The sequence below is a fragment of the Macrotis lagotis genome, chromosome 3 (genome assembly GCF_037893015.1).
Source record: "Macrotis lagotis isolate mMagLag1 chromosome 3, bilby.v1.9.chrom.fasta, whole genome shotgun sequence".
Lineage (NCBI taxonomy): Eukaryota > Metazoa > Chordata > Mammalia > Peramelemorphia > Peramelidae > Macrotis > Macrotis lagotis.
The window spans coordinates 158,558,886-158,565,725 of NC_133660.1; the positions used below are offsets into that span (position 1 = coordinate 158,558,886).

The 6,840-nt window shown below is 36.6% G+C and overlaps 1 pseudogene; it reads right to left on the minus strand.

Moving 5' to 3' along the window:
* Nucleotides 1-1,188: 1,188 nt before the first annotated feature.
* On the minus strand, nucleotides 1,189-3,091 carry LOC141519237 (uncharacterized; annotated as a pseudogene).
* Between the last annotated feature and the right edge of the window lie 3,749 nt (nucleotides 3,092-6,840).

The window sequence follows — 6,840 nt, forward strand, 5'->3', positions numbered from 1 at the left end:
TGTCTGTCTCTGACATTTTTTGTCACTTTTTCTTTTTCACTATCTCTGGCATTTTTTACTTCAGTTGAAGCAGAATTTATTTTGCTGATACTATTTTATCTTTATTCTGTGTATATCTTTCAGCTTCAAATGTGTTCTTGAAAGAAACAAATAAGATTCTGATTTTTAATTCATTCTATAATATACTTCCCTTTTATGTGAGAGTTCCTTCCATTCACATTCACAAATATGATTATTCACTCTCTATTTCACTCTGTCCTATTCCCCCACCCCCTGTTTTTGCTCTCCCCTTTCACTCTATTTCTTCTGTTTTACTTCTGATTACTACCTCCCTCAATTTGCTACTCCCTTTCCGTCCCTCTTTTTCTTCCTACTTCTGCCCTCCATTCATCTGCTCCTTTTTTTTCTTTTCCCCAATCCCCTCCTATTTATCTTTGGTGTAAGATGTTTACTGTTTGTTATATACTTTTTTTTGCTTTGAGTCAAATTTCATAAGAGTAAGATTAAAGCAATTCTTACCCCCTCTAAACATTCTCTCTATTATAATTCTCTTCTCTAACTTTTCATGTATATTATTTATGTAATTTACTTAATGTAATTTATGTTATATAATTTACCTATGCAAATTACATATTTTTATGTTATGTAATTTACTTAATGCTTCCTCCCCCATTCCTCCTGTCAGTACAATTCTTTTTTTCAACCCTCATTGTAATAGCATCACATCTAAATCAGGTTAATACCTCACCCTCTGTCTATGTACACTCCTTTTACCTGTCATAGTAGAGATAAAGGTTGAAGAGTTTCAAGAATCATATTCTTGTTTAATGAGGAAAATAGTATAACCTCAGTTCTTTCCTGTTTACTTTGTAATTCATCTCTCATGTTTGAAGATCAAATTTTTCTGTTCAGCTCTGATCTTTTCATCAGGACATTTACAAAGTCCCCTATTTAATTGAATTTCCATCTTTTCCCCTCAAAGATTATACTCAGTTTTGCTGAGTAGTTGAGATTCCAATCTTGCTGATCATTTTATGCTAAAATATTAAGTGATATAATTTTGACTCTGATCCCTTGGTCATTGAATTGTATGTGTGTGTATATATATATATATATATATATATATATATATATATATATATATATATATCTTCTTTTTATGCAAGAACAGAACCAGATTCCTCCTGCTCAGTGATGCTGCATTTTCTGGAAGCAAATGGGTTGTTTAGTCACTATGCCATCACTGCTGATGATGTTCCAAAGGTCTGACCTATCATTAGGTGATAGTTGGATCCTAGGCTCAACTCCATCTTTATTCAGGACTCTTCAGTTGTATAGATTCTCCTGCAGTAGCCCAACTTCCCCACATGGATTCTATGCATTTGTGTCTCCAAGATCAACTTGAACTACTGATGATGTTACTGACTTCCAAAGAGACCATCTCTGCTGCCTCCTCCCATTGCTCCTTCACTCTTCAGCATTTCTCCAGGAAAGTGTTGACTCTAAGATTAAATCTTGGAGTTCTACCTTGAGGACCCTGAGTCATACCAATTGGAGGTAGCAGAAATCCAACAGTCTAATGTCATTTCTATGGGTAACAAAGGCTCAGATGTTGCATTTTAGCTGAATTACTGCAAGGTAGTTCTTCGAGGCCCCTTACTAGATTTGGCCTCTGGGCTACTATCCTGTGAGGAGGTAGAAGATGGTGGTATATGACCCATTTTGGCCTCTTTCTTTTTAGTCTTTGTTGTCTTTTCTTCCTTATCTTCATTTATTTCAGACTCTTTCTCAAAGTTTTGGGCTCCCTTTGTCCTCATTACTGTCATCTGTTTTACTTTCCTCCTCACTATCCTCACTTGGAGCTCTTTTCATTCCCTTCTCTATCTCACTGCTAACCTCACTCACTTCTTCCACAATCTTTTAGTCTTCCTTCTTTCTATAATTTCTCTTCCCTTGGAGACATCCTTTCTCTTTTTGTTTTCATACACCTCCTTCCTCTCTTCCATTCCCTTATTTTCTGATCCCTGAAATATTCATTTCTTTCTTCATCACTACTCATGCTATTATCTTTCACCAGTTTTCTCATTTACTTCTTCACAGAATTCCCCTTAAATCTAGTCTTCTCTTCAGTAATCTGCTTTGGTTCTCTTTTCTCTTTTCAGGTTTCTTTTCTTATGTTCTACACTAATTTTCCTCCTTCACTGAGTTTTCTACCACCCTCATCCTGGCAGAATATGCCTTCATTTCCTATGAGACTTTTCATCCCCTCTTTTGAGTTGTCACACTGTTCTCCACCCTCATTGTCAGTCTGATCATTCTGTTGCTAACATAGCTTTTCTTACTCCCTTCATTACTTTCTACTTCTTTCCTGGCTTGATTGCTTCCTTCACTCTAACCCTTTCTCTTCACTTCAGTTTTTGCTCTCCCCCTCCAGCAACTCCTTCCCCCCCTTTCTTCTTACAAAGCCCTAAACTCCTCTTCCTCCTCTTCCTCTTCCTCCTCCTTCTCCTCCACTTCTTCCCTTCCCAGGGTCCTCATTCTCCTTAGTTGTCATTTGTTGAATGGTGTTAGAATCTCTTCATGCTCCTTCCTCCACTTCTTATTGGGAGATGCTTCTGTTATACCATTCATTCCCTGTTAGGGACTTTGGGGGGCTTGGGAAGCTATCCTATTGGGGATCATGAGTAATCTGACCTGGGCTCTGTCTTTGGGATGATCCACAGCTTCCTCCTCTTCTTCATTTGGGATATTCTGGAAGCATTGGTTGAGCTGAGGGTCACTACACCCAGTCCTGGTGCTGGTACTCAGATAGTAGCTCCTCTTCTTCTTCCTCATCCCCCTCCTGCATCTTTAGCAGTTCCTCTTACGGGTATTTTAGCTGTAAGATCCATGAGTTTAAGTACTTCTGTCATATGATGGAATGTGTCACCTTGCTTGGGTTGACTCCATCCTGGAAAAGACTCCTGATGAAGTCCTGTACCTCAAGTTTCTGAGCCACCTTATCCCACCCCCCCCATCCTGCTTCCACAACTCCTGCCTTTTTATCTCTTCTAATTTTGTTTGATTGATACTTGAGATACCATATTGTCATTTGCTTCTACTTATCCAATTCTATTTTTTTAAAGGATTTATGTTCTTCAGTTAACTTTTGTATCTCCCTTTCTATTTGGCCAATTCTACTTTCAAAGAAAACATTCTTCTTCAGATTTTTTTTCTATATTGCCAATTCTATTTTAAGGATTCTTTTTCATCAGTCAATTTTTGTACTTTCTCTGCCAAGCTTTTGATTCTTTTTAAAAAATAATTCTTCACAACTCTAATTTCTTTTTTTATGATTTTCATCTACCTCTTTCTTGATTTTAAAATTTTTTTTGATCTCTTCAAAGAGAATTTTTTTTAGTTTGAGAGCAATGCATATTTCCCTTTGAAGCTTCACATATATATGCATTTTGTCACTGCTGTCCCCTTCTGAGTTTGTGTTTTGTTCTTCCCTGTCACCATGGTAACTTTCTATGTTCAAGTACACTTTTGAATTTTTTGCTCATTTTGAAAGGTTGAGCTCTGCTCCTAGGATACAAGGGCCCAGGGCAAAGCTTTTTATGCTGATTTCTAGTCTCTGGTATTCAATACTGGGACTGCAGGTGCTGGAGGCTTGTTCAATGCACTGGGACTTGCCCAGTCTAGTTGTGCCTTTTGCGTGGAGATTCTGGGGCTTTCCTTCTGTGCTGGGGTTGGAAGTCTCATAGCTGATTTGTTCTATCCCTGGACTCCTGAGTTTGTACCTTGGGTCCTTGGTTCTTGATCAGTGGTATGATTACACACTTCCCTCTGTCTTGTCCTGCTCCCACCTGTTCTGGGCTGTCCTCCCCTTTTACCCAGGTGAGACAGACATTTCAGAAATGCTATGATATCTTGAGCTAGACGATCGTTTCAGTCCATTTAGAGTCTTCTAAAGTCCATTTAGCATCTTGATTTAATGTTGAGGTAAAGTAGGAAGAGCTTAGACAACTTCTTGGTCTGTCTCTGTCATCTTGGCTGCCCCTGAGCTGAGGTTCTGGGGTCTCAGATTTTAAAATCAAGGATAACTGCATTTCAATATAATTTGTGTACTTTATTTTATGACTTTTAAAAACATTATTCTGATGAGCCCAAGGATTTCACAATATTATCAAAGATTCATGAAGCTAAAATAAGTTAAGGATTCCTGCCCCAGGGTGATGCAATGTCCTCTATACTTCATTTGATTTTACTGACAATTCTCCCCACCTAGACATCCTTTCTTTTCTGCATTTTCCTGACACTTGCACTACACTTTCTGGCTGCTCCCTCTTGGGATCCTTGGCAAAATAATTATCTTTGCCTCACTTGATGTGTCCAAGTATAGCCCAAGGCTTTTTTTTTTGATGCGTCCTCTTTTCTTATTTCATGTTTTTCTTGGTTGTCTCATCGACTCTTATAGATTCAATATTTATGAAATACCTACTTCTTTTTTTCATCCAGGTCAACTCTCTCCTGAATTATATATTGTTATTATGGTTTGAATATTGCATATTCTTAACTGTATGCTTCCTACAGATCTCAACTTTATAGTAATTAAGGCTTTTCAAGGAAGTAATAAAACCTTCTGAGTTAAGGAATTAATCTTAGATTGTAAGTGGGCCTAACCTTTTTGTTTTTAGGTTTTTGCAAGGCAAACTGGGTTAAGTGGCTTGACCAAGGCCACACAGCTAGGTAATTATTAAGTGTCTGAGACCAGATTTGAATTCAGGTACTCCTGACTCCAAGGCCAGTGCTTTATCCACTACGCCACCTAGCCACCCCAAGGCCTAACCTTTTTTAAAGCAATTTTCTCTCTCCCTTTATGACAATTGGTTTAAAATTATTCCTCTCAAGTGCATCAAGGTTGTGCCCAGATAGAGTTCAGTCAGGACCTGAGTACAAATTCAACCTCAGACACTTAATAATTGCCTTGCTATGTGACCCTGGGAAGGCATTTAACTCTATCACCTTAAATAAATAAAATTTAAAAAAATATTCCTCATAATCTCAACTCAGTATTCAACAACTTCTCTCTCAAAAGATTGATGACCTCATTTATCATATTCTGATGAGACTGGAATCATTCATTATCACCTTCTCCTATCCTAATCTCTACATCTCATTTTTATGTTTCAATCTGTTTCCTCCTTTGTTCTCCTTTGTTAAGACTGATTCCTTCAATCTTGCTCCTTTACAACCCCATCCTTTCCTCTCCATCCTACATACAATTCTCAAAATAACTTTAATTCACAACTCAAAGGAAAGAATTGGGTTGGGTTGGCGTGGCATATTAAAATAGAAGAGGGTTAGATTTGAAATCAGCAAATTGGAGTTTGAGCCTTAACTCTGCCACACATTACCTCTCAGACCTGGTGAAACTATTTTGCCTCTCTGACCCTCAGTTTCCTCATATGTAAGTAAAAGGGATTACTAGAGCAATCCTTCATTTAGTAGATTTGCTCTTTGGAATGAGGAAGTAAATCATTATCAACACTAGGTTTTGGGTACTCCTGTTAAAGTCAATTGGCCTATGTTCTAGGAAGATCCATTCTCTCAACTGACTATTAAAAAAAAAAGAAATGAATTCCACAAAATTTGGGTCTTTTTGTTGTTGTTGTTGTTGTTGTTGTTGTTGTTTTTTTAGGAACACTGTTCTGTCTTGAACTTTCTGCTAGGGGAAAAATTGCTTATAGTTACCTCAGAACATTTCCTGGCATAATTGTCATAATTGTCAATCATTGTTGATATAATGCCTAGGCATAGAGAGAAGTAAATGAAAGATTAGTTAAAAATCCTCAAAAATCCTCAAAAATCCAAACTTCAGGACTGAAACAAAACAAATACCCAATTTATAAGAAGAACCACAACCCAACAAATCAAAGGACTCACACAATCACCTAATTAAACACAGAATAAGGGAATAAGTAAAATTTATGTTTAAAGTCCTTTTTTATTTTAGAGTAAAATTCAAATCACTTTGTTTAATATTTACACTTTTGCTAAAAGTTGCTTGTTATTCCATTTAGTAACACATGCTTTTTTATTGTGGGTTAGGTGAAGTTGCAACTGTTTTACTTGTTTTGTTGTTCTTCCTAGTTTCTCTTGTCCTTTTTGTGTTCAATTTCATTAAATTATCAATCTTTTTACATATAAGTGGTATTTGTTTTCTAGTGCTATTCTTATGTAATAGCAGTATTTATATATTCTTAGATATTCTCCCTTTGGTAAATATACATAACCTTAGTGTCTCCTTGTTGTTCAGTCATTCAATTCTTTTTGGTTCTTCATGACTCCATGGACCAGAGCACAGCAATAGACTCCATGTTGCTTTCTTATCAAAGATACTGGAATAGTTTGTCATTTTCTTCTCCAGTAGAATAAGGTAAACAGAGGTTAAATGACTTGCCCAGAGTCATACAACTATTAGTGTTAATAGCTAAATCTGAACTCAGAGCTTCCTGACTCTAGACTCAGCTCTCTAACCAATGAACATCCTAGGTGCCTCCTAGTCAAAGAAAAAAAAGCAGGATTCACAGAATCAAGTCTGGGAATGGGATTATCTCACCCATAAAAATGGAAGCATATAACAAAATTGACCTGGAATCCAATAATGTATTGTTTACAAAAAAAAAAAATAAGACATTACAAGATAATAGGTTGAAAAGAATCTATTATGCCGTAATCATGGAAACATGATATTGCTTAAGATGTTGTGTGGAGGATTAGTGGAAAAGAATAGGCATACAATACACATTAATAAATTATTATTATAACCTACTTTTTGATAAACACAAAGAACCA